Genomic DNA, 15,716 nt, shown 5'->3' on the forward strand with positions numbered 1-15,716 from the left:
GGCAGACGTTCCACAGGCCACACGAGCCTCCAGGACACACCATCGCTGTCACACGCTGACGCCACGTCAAGCAAATGGTGCAAATGGAAATGTTACGTCTAAAAATGAAATTTCTTCAATCCCTTGTGGAGTTTATAACACCATTTTCAGGAGCAGCTGGGTATGACGAAAGTCTCGAATTTTACTCCAGCTAAAAAAAAAACACGTGAGCATTGGAAGGGCTGTGCAGAATCGTGCCTCCAGCGAGCACTGGATGAGTCACAATCAGTTCAGCGCTGACTGAATAACGTATTCATTATGCTGACTGCGCCAATTTGTAAACACACTGTGGCCTCAGTGCACAATGTGCTTAATTAAGGTGGCGAGCCACACTCATCGTGTAAATGCACCAGCTGCCACGGCTCATTGAAATGCGACGGGACGGACTTCAACATGTATGTCTTCGCTCGTGTTTACGAGCACTGGGGGGTACAAACACAATGATCCCTAAACAACGACACCCGGGTAACAACTCAATCTCCACGAAAATTACGGGCCAACGGAGGTCCCCGCTAGACCATTTCATCCGCCATCCACGCACGAGCAGGTTAAGCCGCGGCTTACTTTAAAAATGCCAAGATCCAGCAAGAGAAACTATTTGCATGCATTTATGATTCAGAGTAGGCCCTCGTTTTGTTCTCTCACATCCCAAGTAGTCTTGCAAGCTGCACAATGTACTGTAGCACGTCCCCTAAAATAGCTGCATGAGCATGCACTTTCTCCCAAGAGAAGGGGGGAGGGGGGTGTTGGAAGAAGACAGAGAGAAAAATAATCGATACGAATTTACCACACCTGTTTTCTCGCAAAGTGAGAAGGGCACCCTACGGCGCTATGACAAACATGCTATGACAAACAGCGAAGGAAATTACTTTCCCTGCAAAACACCTTTGCAGAGCCCGCTGCTGGCAGTTGTCAAGAGGTAAATAAACAGCACCGCTGGGGAGCTGCTCTGCTATCCCCAATGTGCTCACAGCTAGAAATCCGATAGCTTTCATTAGCATGCCTGGCATGGCAGCATTTGCCAGCAGAGACTACGGCTTTGTTGAGCCACAAATATTTCTTGCGTTTCCACTGCACGCAAAACAGTAACCTTTGTGCACGCAAAACAGTAACCTTTGTGCACGTAAAATGTAGTGATCACCCTCATCATATGGTTTCCTCTGCCTCGGACCAGGTAAGGCAGCGTGTGCAAGTGGTTGGTTGCTTCAGGCCCTGCTTGGCACGTGAGATATGTGGAGTAGTTCACCTCCTGGCCCGGGCAGTCAAACACAATGGGGACATGCGGAAATGAGGGTGGCGACTTTTTCAAGTCATTTTGCCCCACTGTCTGTCACAAGTCACACGCTGCCAAACAGTTTTAAAACGTATGCCCACGTCTAGGTCATAGGTTGTGAGATGAATATTAAAGCAAAATATGTTTGGCACGGTCATGGCACATGCAGATGGTTTCAGCTAAGATGAGTTTGTGGAGTTTTTTGGTTTGCTCGCGAGTTTTTATCTGTTATACGTACGAGATTAAGGATGAACAATATTATTATTATTTACGATGTCAACATCGCTGAAAACCAACAGTCGACTCTATTAACTGGATATTCAGATTGAAAGACTAGCAGTGCCTGCTAAATAGGAGGCAGCAACCACACATATAGACAGCACCCTCTTCTGGACAAAGCCGTGGCTTATTCTTCACATTCTATAATAAAACGTCAAAGTTATTTCCTGTCCAAATGAGCATTGAGGCATTGGTGCTCATGGTGGAAATTCCCCATTGCTATGGCAGGGGTTAGTATTTCCATAGAACAACCACTGTTAACTTCACCAGTAAGTGGTAATAATGTTATCGACCCCGGAAGGTCGAGCCACCCCCAACCAGAATTTAAACTGGCAATCTTCCAACTGTGAGCTGCTCACAACACAGCTTAGCCACGAGGACGATGTGAACATGTGTAAAGGTTATTTGGTGATTAGGCTAGGATCACCAGTCAACCAATGAACATAAAACATATTCCAGTACCCATAATGTTTAATTTTCATCTTGTTACCACTTAGAATTTAAGTATGGATCTCATAGATAAGCGTACCTTAAAATCACAATCGTAAAAGTTCCATACAAATCACTGAACCAGATCTGAATTTTACATCTAATGTATAATGTTTTTTTATGTGCCTTGCAAAGTCCCGAAGCCAATGTTCCATCTTCAAACTTGACGACGTAAAAATCCGATCATAGATTCACTGGCATTCTTGCTGATTGTCCTTGATTGTTGTAATGGCTACATTTGTGCAGTACAAGGCTTAGCATGTTATTAAATGTACCAGTAGAGGGCACAGACCGTAATTACCGATGTACACAGCTCAGTGGAAACTGCTGAGTGGACAGACAAGGGCAGATTTTAAAAAAGTGCCACATTGTTCCAACTGATTCACCGGGAGACTGCATCAACTTGGTGGCCTCTGTATTGCAAGTTCAGTGTGTGAATATGTTTTATTTAGGCCTTGGTTTGTGAGAGACGGATCACTGCATCAATTTTCACCGAGTCAAACGGCATTTTATAATATAATGGCGAGGAATAATGGTATTTGATATTCATTAGTCTTTCCAGAATCTCATCGATAGTATGTATTTGGTCAATGAACTATAGGACACGACTAAAGAACTTAATGAAGAAGATTGCAAAGTTGGGCTGAAGATAAATGACAAAAACAAAAGTCACGTACAAAAAGTTTGTTAAACAATATGTTAGCATGACACATTTTGAAACACACATCAGAGTATGTATATCTATATACTCTGATGGTGGACTGGGATTAAAATTATTCAATAAAGACGTGAAGAAGAGCAGATTCGGGTGCTTTTGGAAACCCAATAATAAAATGCATCATAGCAATGCACATAAAGGAGGAAGTTGTTGTGTAAAACGAACATTGAGAAAATAAAATGTGCATGCTTCAAATCGCACTACGAGACACAAATATTAACACTTGGATCAAAGAACATACACACGTGTGAGACATCATATTGATCCTGAAGTTAAGTGGGCTGGGGCACCACACGTGGTCGAGCCTAGCAAAACAGTGGCAGCCAAAGGAGAGAGTGCGCCGAGGAGGATGTCCACTGTGCAGATGGAGCAATGGAATCGGCTCGTGTGTAGCATTTAGCTTGGAGCATCGCGAGAGTGTGAGAGATGGCGACAACGGTGGATAGATGTTGGCTGATGACAGTGAAGCATAAATGTGTCGAGATGTGTTCCAAATGCGTCGCGATCGTCTCAACGCATTGCATCGGGGCATTTATGACAAATTGCATTTAAATTATAAAATGCACTGTCAGTTTCCATTCAAATAGATTTTTTTAAATTATAAATAGATTTTAAAACCAAGTCTTAGTGCATCCTTGATCTCTTGTTCTCATAAAAAAGAGATGAGGCGTGAGAAAATGTTTCAATAGAGATGTCAGTAATGCTTGCATCACGTTGTTTTCTTTCAAGTGATGTTATGCACGCTCTTATAAGTTTAGAAAAAAACACATATGGGTATGTTCCACTGTGTTCTATTTTTGCCTTCGAGAATAAATCTAAGTAACATGCACGTTATCTGTCTCTATCTCAATCCAGACACAAAGATAGCAAAATTGGTTAGTGTCTTAATATTGAACCCAACAACATATATCCAACATGGCCTGAAGATAAGTCACGCAACATAAATAAAACAGCATTTGTATTGTCATGCCAACACAGCCAAAACAAAATCTAAGTGCATGCCAACAAGAGATAAGAGGTCTAGGGGACATGAATCATATGTTGAAACAAATCCTTTACGAGTAACGATTACGACATTGTGAATTCACAGTGTGCAGCAATTAAAGGGGGGTATTCCACACTGCTATCGTCATAGAAGAGCCATTCAGAGGCAGTGTCTTAGCCCTACTAGTTTTAATTGAAACGCAATATTGACATTTACACCTTTGTCAAGACACTGCTGAATAAAGTGCACCCAAAGCTGTGTGGGTCATGGGGGTTGATTGACCATCATTCACGACGCTGGTCAGTGGGGGTTAGTGACGGGGGGCGGGGTCCCAGGACCAGTGCAGATATCACTTGCCACTGATGTCAGCCATGGCTGGCAATTACATTTGGATGCCAGGGCTCACAGTGAAGTCAGTGCATGCATCAATCAATGTACCATTGCTCACCCCCTTCGAGTCCCCCATTACAATTACCTTTTAATAAATAAGAGTGACTGCTGAGAAGTGGGTGGTGGGTGCATATACTGTAGACGCTAAATACACTAAATCAAAATTGGAGTGTTTACATTGAACGATAAACACTCACCAACCCCCTTGTTTAAACAGGTCGTTTCTTAGCGTCATGGAAAATCAGGATCATAGCCTTCAGGTGTATGTTAAAAACACTGCTAGTGATTCATTAAACAGGCCAGAAATGTATTCTAAATATAAGGCCACAAGGTTTATCCTTTTTGTTGTACCATGGTCACTCCTAAACATGTTTAACGTAGCAAGTAAATAGGTGATTGCACCAGGCACTGTAACAGGAGAAGTCAGCTCCATAATTGTGTGAAATGCCCCAAACCAGTAGTTGGGAGCCGAGCTGTGATTTCTGATGTTTATAGACACTGAACACAATTTTTTTTATAACAACAATTCTTTAATACCACTGTGGCCTTAGAAAAATATATAATAGGTGACGTTTTGAGCAATGACCCTTCTTCATGGCACACTGTTTTTAGTTGTCGTTTAATAAAAAAATAAAACAGTCCTGAATATTCCAGCAGGGTACCATCCCAAAACAAAGGTAACATTTGTGTTTTGTATTTATGAGTATACACCATCCTTGCAGACCGTTAAAAGTCACCGGCATTGTTCACATTTTAACACGTCGTATGGCTTTCGCGACCAATATCATCCATAAGAGGTTTTTGGGTTAGATCACGTAAATATATCAATGTGTCGTTAAAACCCGCCACCACCCGACACAGCCAACTAGTAAGGGATGTCACGTAAACAGAACATGCCAAATCGTCACTAGTACAGCATACCGGTGTGTTGGAGAGCCAAGCCACAACATTTACAATCTGAGTACGACGTTTCGCCAGTAATTACAACTAGCTTCATCAGGCGATGATGAGAATCCAGCAGGCCACCGTTTCACTCACGCGTACCTCACTGAAATCATGCACGTTTCACGCGAAATGTATCTAGTTCTTTGGTCCAGAGCATTTAATGGACTGTGTACAGTTGTTCACGGATTCTTTCATGTATAGGACTATCTGTTTGATTTCTAGACAATTTGTACGATGTGGAATTATTAATTTTGTATAAGCAGCAACGAAGACAGTAAAGCTAGGAGCTCGCTGTTTTGTTTCACTGTTCTGAAATTAGAAACGCATTATGAATGTAGCTGTGAGGGATGTGAGGCTTAATATTATATTAAATGTTTGTGTAGTACCTATATGTGGGAGATCTTAACTATGATATGAATATGATCATTAAATATATTAATAATAAGCATGTTTTTGCGACTGCATACGCTGTCCACATCAAATTACAACGTTGTGTTAATGCAATGTATGAAAAAAAAAGAAAACGTGCGATATAATTTACACGTTTTGAAACCAATCTTATAGATCCCACTTCTGAATATGATCATTTTTTCAAATAAGAATCGCTCGTTATATGTGGCAATTTGAGCACACCAAGACAATGTGAATGATTCATAATCGAGTTTTTTGGGTTGGATCGCGTAAATATGTAAATGTGTCGTTAAAACCCGCCACCACCCGACACAGCCAACTAGTAAGGCTTGTCACATCAACAGAACGTGGCCAATTCGTCACTAGTACAGCACTAACCGGTGTGTTGGAGAGCCAAGCCACAACATTTGCAATCTGAGTACGACGTTTCGCTAGTAATTACAACTATCTTCATCAGGCGACAGCCAGATTTGTGGAGAAGTCTGACTGTTTCGTTCCTTATATAGAGGCGTAGATGTGGTGACCACGCTTCTGCGCTCTTGCACAATGATGGGGGGGGGGGCAGGATGACTGAGGCAACTTACATTATGCATGTGCATTATGCGAGCCCTTTGAACTTGTCCTTCCTGTCTATTGTTTATTAAAATAGCCCTACCAAAGGTAATCCCTATTGAAGTACGCTGCCATTTGTAGGCATGCATTTAAATAATGTGTTATTTGATGATTCGCTTCCACGCAGCACTAAGACGGTAGCTATCCGAACGCTTAAAGTTATTTTGATTTCTTTAAATTTCGATAGATTATCTAATTAGTCTTGGTCAATAGTAGCTAGTTTTGCACGAAACGTCAACATTATCAAAATCAATTGAGTGTCCTTGTTGGCACGCGTGTTCTGCTACTGCTGACAGTTGCATTTGGGAGAATGTAATATTTCTCTTATGTTCTTTTAGTCTCGTGCTGATCATTCGTCCTGTTTACCCAACATAATATTTACCACACGTGCAGTTAATCCTGTACACACCTTCTGTTGATAGCTTCGGTAATACATATTTTGTACCAGATATAAAATTATGTATTTTATGTACCGTGCCAAATCTGACTCGGATGTTTTGTTTTTCCAAACATCTGGCTAGTTTATCAGTTACTCCTGCAATCTACGGTATTTTGATCGTTTTAATTACTTGGGCAGTTAAAATGATCTTGTTATTTGATTTGGTTTTGGTATTCAATGCCCTATTGATTTGTTCATCATTGTAACCGTTCATTTGCAGCGCATTTTTAACATGTTGAATATCACTTCTCAGACTGTCGCCATCTGACACTTTCTTAGCTCGATGAATGAGCGTCTTGATTAGAGTATATTTATGTGCGGGTGATGGTGTGACTCTAGATTCAGATAGGCGTCAATATCCGTTTTCTTTCGGTAAATACTGTGTGTTATTTTACCATTTCTACCACGTCCGAGCAGAATATCCAGAAATTGTAAAGTTTTGTCAGCTTCCACTTCCGTGGTGAACTGGATGGATGGGTTTTACGAGTTGAGATGATTTAGAAATGCGTTCAGTGTATCTTTGCCGTGTGGCCAGACCACTAATGTGTCATCCACATATCTAAACCAAGCAGATGGTTTTAGTGTGCTTGAAGCTATTGCTTTTATTTCAAAATCTTCCATGTACAAATTCGCTATCACAGGAGACAAAGGAGAGCCCATTGCTGCTCTTTCCTTTTGTTTATAGACGTCACCTTGCCACAAGAAGTCGGTGTTCTTTAGACAGTGTTCAGCTCGTCTTGGGATATCTTTGGCTAAACCGTTGTTCATTACCAGAGTGTCGAGTAATGTAATTGAATCGTTGACCGGAACCCTCGTGAACAGAGAGGTCACATCAAAACTTACGAGAATATCATTAGGATTAAGCTTAATATCTTTAATTATATTTACGAGATGTTCAGAGTTTTGATGAACGAAGAGGTCCTACCAATGTAGGGCTGTAATTGTTTCATTACGTATTGTGCTAATTTGTACGTGGCAGAGCCTATTGTACTTACTATGGGTCTTAATGGGACATCAGGTTTGTGAATTTTTGGTAACCCATAAAGTCTTGGTGGTTTTGATGCCCTTGGTTTGATCATGCATTGATCTTCCTTGGGAATTGATGAATTGGCAATGATTGCCGTTGTTTTACGTTCCAATGTGCTGGTTGGGTCTCGTTTAATTTTAAGGTAGGTACCTTCATCGAGTAAATATTTTATTTTATTATCATAGTCCTCAAGGGGTATCACAACAGTCGATCGGCCCCGATCAACAACAAGAATATCTGGTACAAAAGATGTATTACCGAAGCTATCAACATAAGGTGTGTACAGGATTAACTACACGTGTGGTAAATGTTATGTTGGGCAAACAGGACGAATTATCAGCACGAGACTAAAATTACATCAGAGAAATATTAAATTATCTAAAATGCAACTGTCAGCAGTAGCAGAACACGCATGCCAACAAGGACACTCAATGGATTTTGATAATGTTGAAGTTTTGTGCAAAACTAGCTACTACTGGCCAAGACTAATTAGAGAATCTATCTAAATTGAAAGAAATAAAATAACTTTAACCGTTCGGATAGCTACCGTCTTAGTGCTGCGTGGAAGCGAATCATCAAATAATACATTATTTAAATGGATGCCTACAAAGGGCAACGTACTTCAATAGGGATTACAGTTGGTAGGGCTATTTTAATAAACACAATAGACAGGAAGGACAAGTTCAAAGGGCTTGCATAATGCACATGCATAATGTACGTGGCCTCAGTCATCCAGCCTCCCCCATCATCATTGTGCAAGAGCGCAGAAGCGTGGTCACCACATCTACGCCTCTATATAAGGAACGAAACAGTCAGACTTCTCCACAAATCTGGCTGTCGCCTGATGAAGATAGTTGTAATTACTGGCGAAACGTTGTACTCAGTTTGCAAATGTTGTGGCTTGGCTCTCCAACACACCGATTAGTGCTGTACTAGTGACGAATTGGCCACGTTCTGTTGATGTGACAAGCCTTACTAGTTGGCTGTGTCGGGTGGTGGCGGATTTTCACGACACATTTATATATTTACGCGATCTAACCCAAAACACTCGATTATGAATCATTCACATTGTCTTGGTGTGCTCAAATTGCCACATATAACGAGCGATTCTTATTTGAAAAAATAATCATATTCAGAAGTGGGATCTATAAGATTGGTTTCAAAACGTGTAAATTATATCGCACGTTTTCTTTTTTTTTTCATACATTGCATTAACACAACGTTGTAATTTGATGTGGACAGCGTATGCAGTCGTAAAAACATGCTTAGTATTAATATATTTAATGATAATCTTCATATCATAGTTAAGATCTCCCACATATTGGTACTGCACACATATTTAATATAATATTAAGCCTCACATCCCTCACAGCTACATTCATAATGCGTTTCTAATTTCAAAACAGTGAAACAAAACAGCGAGCTCCTTCTAGCTCTACTGTCTTCGTTGCTGCTTAAACAAAATTCATAATTCCACGTCGTACAAATTGTCTAGAAATCAAACAAATGGTCCTATACATGAAAAAAGCATTGAACAACTGTACACAGTCCATTGAATGCTCTGGACCAAAGAATTAGATACATTTCGCGTGAAACGTGCACGATTTCAGTGAGGTACGCGTGAGTGAAACGGTGGCCCGCTGGATTCTCATCAGATATTACCACAGAACAGAGAAATGGTGGGCGCTCTTCGAACAGACAACATCACCTCCATCGGCGCAGGTTTCATCACAGCACTGTATTAATTTATCAAATGTCCTAAATATCCAGAAGACGTGAAAAATAAAAGTACGTCAAATATGTTGCAATATTGCTGAGATCGTAAGAGATGGTGGTTGATTTGGGAGGCCTTAATTCAGCAGCGGATTGACCATTGCTGCTCGCTGATGATTAATTATTGATAAGTAGCATGCTGATGGTCCTCCATGCTTATTGGACTATCACACAACCATCGTAGAGCTTTGAACCCATCCAGTAGCAGTGGCTAAAGTGAGTCCCATGACTAAAATTGACAGACAATTTGACCGGGTCACGGACGTCACCGGCACCGACAGCAGCATCACAACAGGTCCACCTCGTCACCGGCCGTGAACATCGTCCCTCTACCGACACCTGTCGGAAGTGACCGCTGTCCTGCGCGAATCCCACCCTTGAGTTCATCCCACAGCCCTGTCTCCTGGGTCTCTGTCATTCAATACACCGTCAATGCAATACTTCGTCCAGATATACGATCCATTCAGCCAGACGAAGGGCCCGGTTGATGAAGGTACATGCATACAAAGAACCAGGCACAGATGCCGAAGACAGATGCCACCACAACGGCACCAGCCACGCTCCCATCACCTACATCTGCTGCTGTTGCTGCTGCTGCTACACACGAACCACTCTACCAGCTGCTGTAGCAGCAGTAACAACGGCAACAGCAGGAGCTGACAAGATGCGAGCGCTCGTCAGCGTTGAATTATCCACAATCATGGAGCCCGGGGAGGATGAGCATAGCAGGAGGATGAAGAGGGAGGAGGAGGAGGCTTCACTAACCTTGCTAGGCAGGCGCAGGAGCGATGAGCACCGCGCTGGGGGACCCGGTTGGGCTCCCTCGGGGCAATGACGAGGGGGGTGATGATGAGAGAGTGATGATGAGAGGGTGATTAAGGGAGGTAATTACAGCGGCGGTGATCATTAAGTGGCGCGAACGTGCGGGAGAGAGGCAGTGCCTGGCGTGGCCACGGGGCGGCGAGAGAGAGGCCAGGCGCCTCGTGTCTACACTGCCTGTGTGTGTGTGAATTAATGTGTGTGGGGAGTGGTAGTGTGCTTATGATCAGCACATGTCTCATCGGCTGCGCAATGCTGTGTGGAAGCTACCCGGTCTGTCGTTCCACACGAAGCTTCAGGTCTTCTAGGCCACGGTCATGCCCTCCCTCCTCTTTTCTTGTGAAACGTGGACCCCACGAATGGAACATCTGCGCCGGTTAGAAACACTCAGGCTGGCATGCCTACGATCCGTTCTGGGTTTAACCAGGCTGGATTGTGTGAGGGGCTCACAAATCCTTGAAAGATCTGAACACATTCCCATCAATGAGCTCCCCTGGCAGGCAAGGCTGCGTTGGCTGGGTCATGGAGCCCACATGCCCAGCCACCACATGCCCAAGCATCTTTGGTTCGGTCGGATCGAGGGGCTAAACGGGCGTGGCACGGGCAAGAGAACAGATGGAGTGTTGTAGTACAAGAGGACGTGGAGCTGAATGGACTTGCCGATGACTGGTACCAGCGGTGTCAAGATCGGCCTCTGTGGAGGAGGCTCGTGAAGGACGCTACTGGGCAGTTGGAGACAGTTGCCCTCCAACAACAACGGAGGGCGGAGAAGCGACGCTCACAACAACGAGCGGAGCGCCGGGTTGCTAAAGCACAGCAAGTTGGAACAATAGGGGTCACAGATGGTACATCAGCCAGTCATCTCAGTCAGTCGACCCGTTTCACCTGGGTCTGCCCCGTGACCTCCTTGCAGCGGGCGTTCAACACTTCACGTGGCCTCAACGTGCACATAGCCTGGCACCGGCGCCGTGGCGACGTCACCGCCACTTAGTGGCGAATGTCAGCAGATTAGCGGGTAGCGCGGGTAGCGGTTAGCGTGCTGCGCTACGAACCAATCGTCCCGAGTTCAATCCCTGCTCACAGCCAACATCAGTGATGATTATCTAAACCGGTCTTGGGCCTCCCCTGGGTCAAATCGGCCTCAAACGAGTACCGGTATAAACATCGACACGAGCGAGACAAAGGCGGCCGGGCGTTGTGTTGGCCATCCACCCTCTCGTGTGCTGTTCAGGCCGTTATTGGTGCTCGAGAACAGCAACGTGCCCCAGCAGTCTGTTACGGCTATATGGGGGGCATCTGTGTCAGTGTGTGTCTGCATTGTCTTCATGTTACTATCCGTATGTATCTGTTCTCTCCACGTCAATTCTTGCCGCTATGTCAGTGTCTGTATGCCGGTGTCTATGTATATGCATCTATATGGTACTTGGGTCTTGATGTCAGTGTCGAAGTCTGGCGTGTATGCGTGTGGAGTGGTGTCATAGTGTGTTGTGCACTGCTACAATTCCATGCACGTAATTTCAACTGAACCTGCACGGGGTCTCACCTAGGTCGACTCATCCTAAAATTAGTACAGTACCTGCAGAAGTGCATGAGACTATGGAACTTTGTCTGGCATTTGGGAGACAAAGCGAATGTTCAAATATTGCTACCCATATTAGTGTCAATCTCTTCAATGTAAATGTGTAATTGCTTAAATGGTTGGAGAAAATGGAATAATATATATTCTGTATATATATGAAAGAAAAAAAAACTACTTTGAGAATCATTCAAGTTGGCTTTTTTATGAAATCCGAATCGTCGTGGCATGCTCGAATGTCTATCACATCAGTGTTGTACCACTGCACGACTCACTGTCTACACCATAGCCCATCGGCTCCTCTGCAATCAGTTCCTTTAAGTCAACGGGATGCACCGTGCCTGAATTGTCGGGGACATGCACTGTTGCCGAGATTAATCTGATGAAACTGCAAAATAAAATGTGGTCGTATGTAGTGTGTGGCCAGGGGTGGCTGACATCCAAGAGGGGTGCTGTCACACCTCGTGCACACCGTGACCGAGCAGAGCTCACGGACAGCCCGGCGATGTTGCCTCCCTTCACGCTCTCTCCCTGCACAAAGCTATACACGGCACAATTCAGCAACACGGGCGCGCCTACTCGGCCTGGCCTTTATAAAAGAAGGGAAAAATCTCATATATTGCATGGCTGACTTCTAATCTTTCCTGTTCGTAAGCATTCTCCCATCTTTTGGCTGTGATGGAAGAATTCCCACCACGAACCCATTTATCTGATGCGACAAGAAACATTATTCCTTAAATGGGTGAAGCCAAGCGTGTTTATTATATATTCCCTTCATTTATTCGCTCCTCCCCCCCCCTAACTGGCATACAGTGCTAAGACAATAAAATATTAAGTATAGTTCAAATTATTGCTTAAGAATTAGACCAACGCGTGCGACGAGCACTGGAACGTTGCTTGCAATTACCACGTCATTCTGCCAGAACACAATTGCACGCCGCTTAAGGAGGCACATGGGCAGTGCTCTTACGTACACGGGACAGTGTCAACAGTCCCCCCCCACGATCACCCTCCCAGATAACCCTCCAAGTCACGTCCGACGTTACTGTAATCTGAGAGGTGAATGTTGAATACTCATAGATAACCCAGATGTCCCAGTGGCTCGCAGCCACGTGGTAGAAGGAGGACGCTCTGCGTGTCACGGAAGGTAGGCCGTCGCACGTGTGCTCTGAAGAACGGCGGATGCCCACCACGTTGTCATCTTATAAAACTTCGTGTATTCAATGGATAATTAAATTAATCTATGAGAGTGTTTCCATTGTACAATCTGTATTCGGTGCTGTCTCTGTGGGTCGTGGCTATCAATAATGAAGAGAGTAGGACAATCAGCCTTTGGATCTGTTGGACAACATGAGTTCCAGCAGCTGAAGAACTGATTCTATATACAACTCAGCATACGGCTATAACACTGCACACCACACACATTGTGTACGTCTCTGTGTAGATTGGACCACTTTAGCCAATGGCCATCAGTGCCCTCTCATGCAGATTTAGGTATAACTTATTTAGATTTGTTTTCCTCATTGTTTTGTCTGTTCCCACAATTGTATCCCATTTGTGCTATTTGTGTCATGTCATCAATGAAGAATCCATTTGGATCTCGACCAAATCGGTGTTGGAGAACAGCTAGCGTCAGCATTTATCACAGAGCTCCTTCTGAGATCCTTTCAAGTGACCTGGTCCACACAGTAAGCAGAAGCACTTTCTCACTCGTTCTGTCACTGACATTAATGTCCGTTGAATGGCAGTCAAACCAATCGTTTATAAATTCTTGGAACCGTAATTCAACCAAATTAGGTGGAGGGTCAAATGTTACGTGTTGGATTTTTTAATGCAGTTATTGGTGACCGGGCTGAGACTATCAACTCAATACACTGACTTCTACCCAAAGATCTCAGCGGTGCCAGCTCAGCAATTTGATATCCGAGCCACACGATCCCCTCAACATTATTTAGATATCATCGTCAATTGGTGTGACTATGATCAAATGCAATAGATCATCGCGCGGCAATATTGTACAATGGTCAGTTTGGCCGCCGCCCGTACACTTAAACAAAAGTAAAAAATAAATCTCAGCAGACGTTCATTCCCGGGAAATAATTTCCATCCAAAGTCCCAAGTCCACGGACTGCTGACAGCACGACATCGCTACGTCAATGAGGCAGTGGTCACTGATCAATGTGCCTCACCCTGCGTCACCAGACCCCACCAGAACTCGTAAAGTCCGATAAGGGTAAACTGCCCCCCAGGAGTGAGTTAAATTTTTATTTGGGGCATACAATATTGACTATTTTTACTTTTTACTTTTCTTGCTACAATTGTGTCCCCCGCATAGCTATATATCTATGTTTGTATTATCGTACGATAACCCCGTTTCTGGTACAAAAGGCCAGGGTCGCGTTCCACCAATATAAATAAATCACAGCTTCAAGTGAATACAATCCATGTATTTATTGACTCGTTCATGCGCACATTGTAACCACATGCACACCAAATTAAAACAAACCAGATGACGGTTGCCAGGCTGGGTACGCAAAACAGGCGGTGGTTGTCCCACCCCCGATCGGTATGGGGGCTTTAACCCCTCAGTGAACACCCCCAGTTCAGCCTGAAAGACCAGGACAGGCGTCATCACGACTCTCGTTGCTGCAGCTTTTTAAATCCTTTATATTAAGTTCGCTTGCTTGCTTGCGTGCTTGCGTGCTTGCTTGCTTGCTTACGACCGTGCAAATCTTTCTGTCGTTTTTTAACACACTTCCCGTGATCCAATCGAGCTGACATTTTCCACACAGACTCGTTGTGCGTGACAATTAATTTTCGTGATTTTTTTTTCCAAAATTTTACACTGTTTAGGGAATTTTTTTAAAATATTTAATTATTAATGGCTTAATGCTGGCAGCCAATCATCTGACTCATAGGTGGCAGCCATCTCAAGCCAGAGGACGAGAGGACTCTAGCCGCCACGCATATAAAGGATTTAGAGTGAAAAACTTTGTTTTTACGGGTTAATTTTTTAAATCCTTTATTAAATCCTTCATATTAAGTTCACTTGCTTGCTTGCTTGCGCGCTTACGACCGTGCAAATCTTTCGGTCGTGTTTTAACCCACTTCCCGTGATCCAATCGAGCTGACATTTTGCACACAGACTCGTTGTGCGTGACAATTTATTTTCCACTTTTTAGGGAAAAAAAAAATTCATATTTAATTTAAAATACCAATGTGATAAAAATGAAACTCTTACTCAAGAAAAACAGAAATGAATAATAAAATAAAATCTATGCCACGCATATAAAGGATTTATAGTGAAAAACTTTGTTTTTACGGGTTAATTTTTGCCACCCAACTCCCTGATGCCGTGGCTACATGAAGTGGAGCACGGGGGGGGGGGGCACGCGTCTCACGCAGGGTCTACGTCGCAGGCCACGGCCACGGCCACACGTGCCGCACAGACACACAGGGTCACTTTGTGTGCCCCTGTGTGTATGAACAGCAAGACAGGATACGGTTTAATTCAAAACAATATTGCAGCCGACATTGCCGCTTTAAACACAAATGCCATTCATTGCATAACCTTTGCAAAAATGGAAAAGTCGTTTCACCGCCTTGCTTGCATTGTACGTTTTGTAACGAAAAATATTAAAGTAAAAACGATTTAATAACGTATATGGGGGGTGGGAGGGGGAGTTTCACTGAGTCCCAATATTATTTTTTTTAAAGGGGGTGCTGCTGTATTGGGATGTTTGGCCCATTCCTCAAAATGAGAGTTTGGCTGCATGTGGGGAGCAGGGAAATGGGGAACGGGGAGCAAACCCCACAGACACACACGGGGGCCGGGCAGCGACACTCAGCGCTGCCATCATCGAGTCGCCTCGCAGCCCCACGCCTGCTACACCCGGCAAGCCCGAGCGATCAACCCGTCCGAGCATACATCCGGCTCACCA

General features: G+C 43.9%; 1 protein-coding gene across 2 annotated transcripts in view; it reads right to left on the reverse strand.

The window, feature by feature from the left end:
• LOC144934409 (protein TANC2-like) overlaps nt 1-15,716 on the reverse strand; it is a 115,967-nt gene that overhangs the window by 68,728 nt on the left and 31,523 nt on the right. The window contains exon 1 of one of the 2 annotated variants that reach the window (XM_078860135.1): nt 10,146-10,282. The exons of the other annotated variant lie outside the window; for it this stretch is intronic. The gene's annotated coding sequence lies outside the window, so the exon portion shown is untranslated. Of the gene's footprint in view, nt 1-10,145; nt 10,283-15,716 lie in introns of those variants that run through there. 2 annotated transcript variants of the gene reach the window in all.

This window comes from Lampetra fluviatilis, chromosome 10 (assembly GCF_964198595.1).
Source record: "Lampetra fluviatilis chromosome 10, kcLamFluv1.1, whole genome shotgun sequence".
NCBI lineage: Eukaryota > Metazoa > Chordata > Hyperoartia > Petromyzontiformes > Petromyzontidae > Lampetra > Lampetra fluviatilis.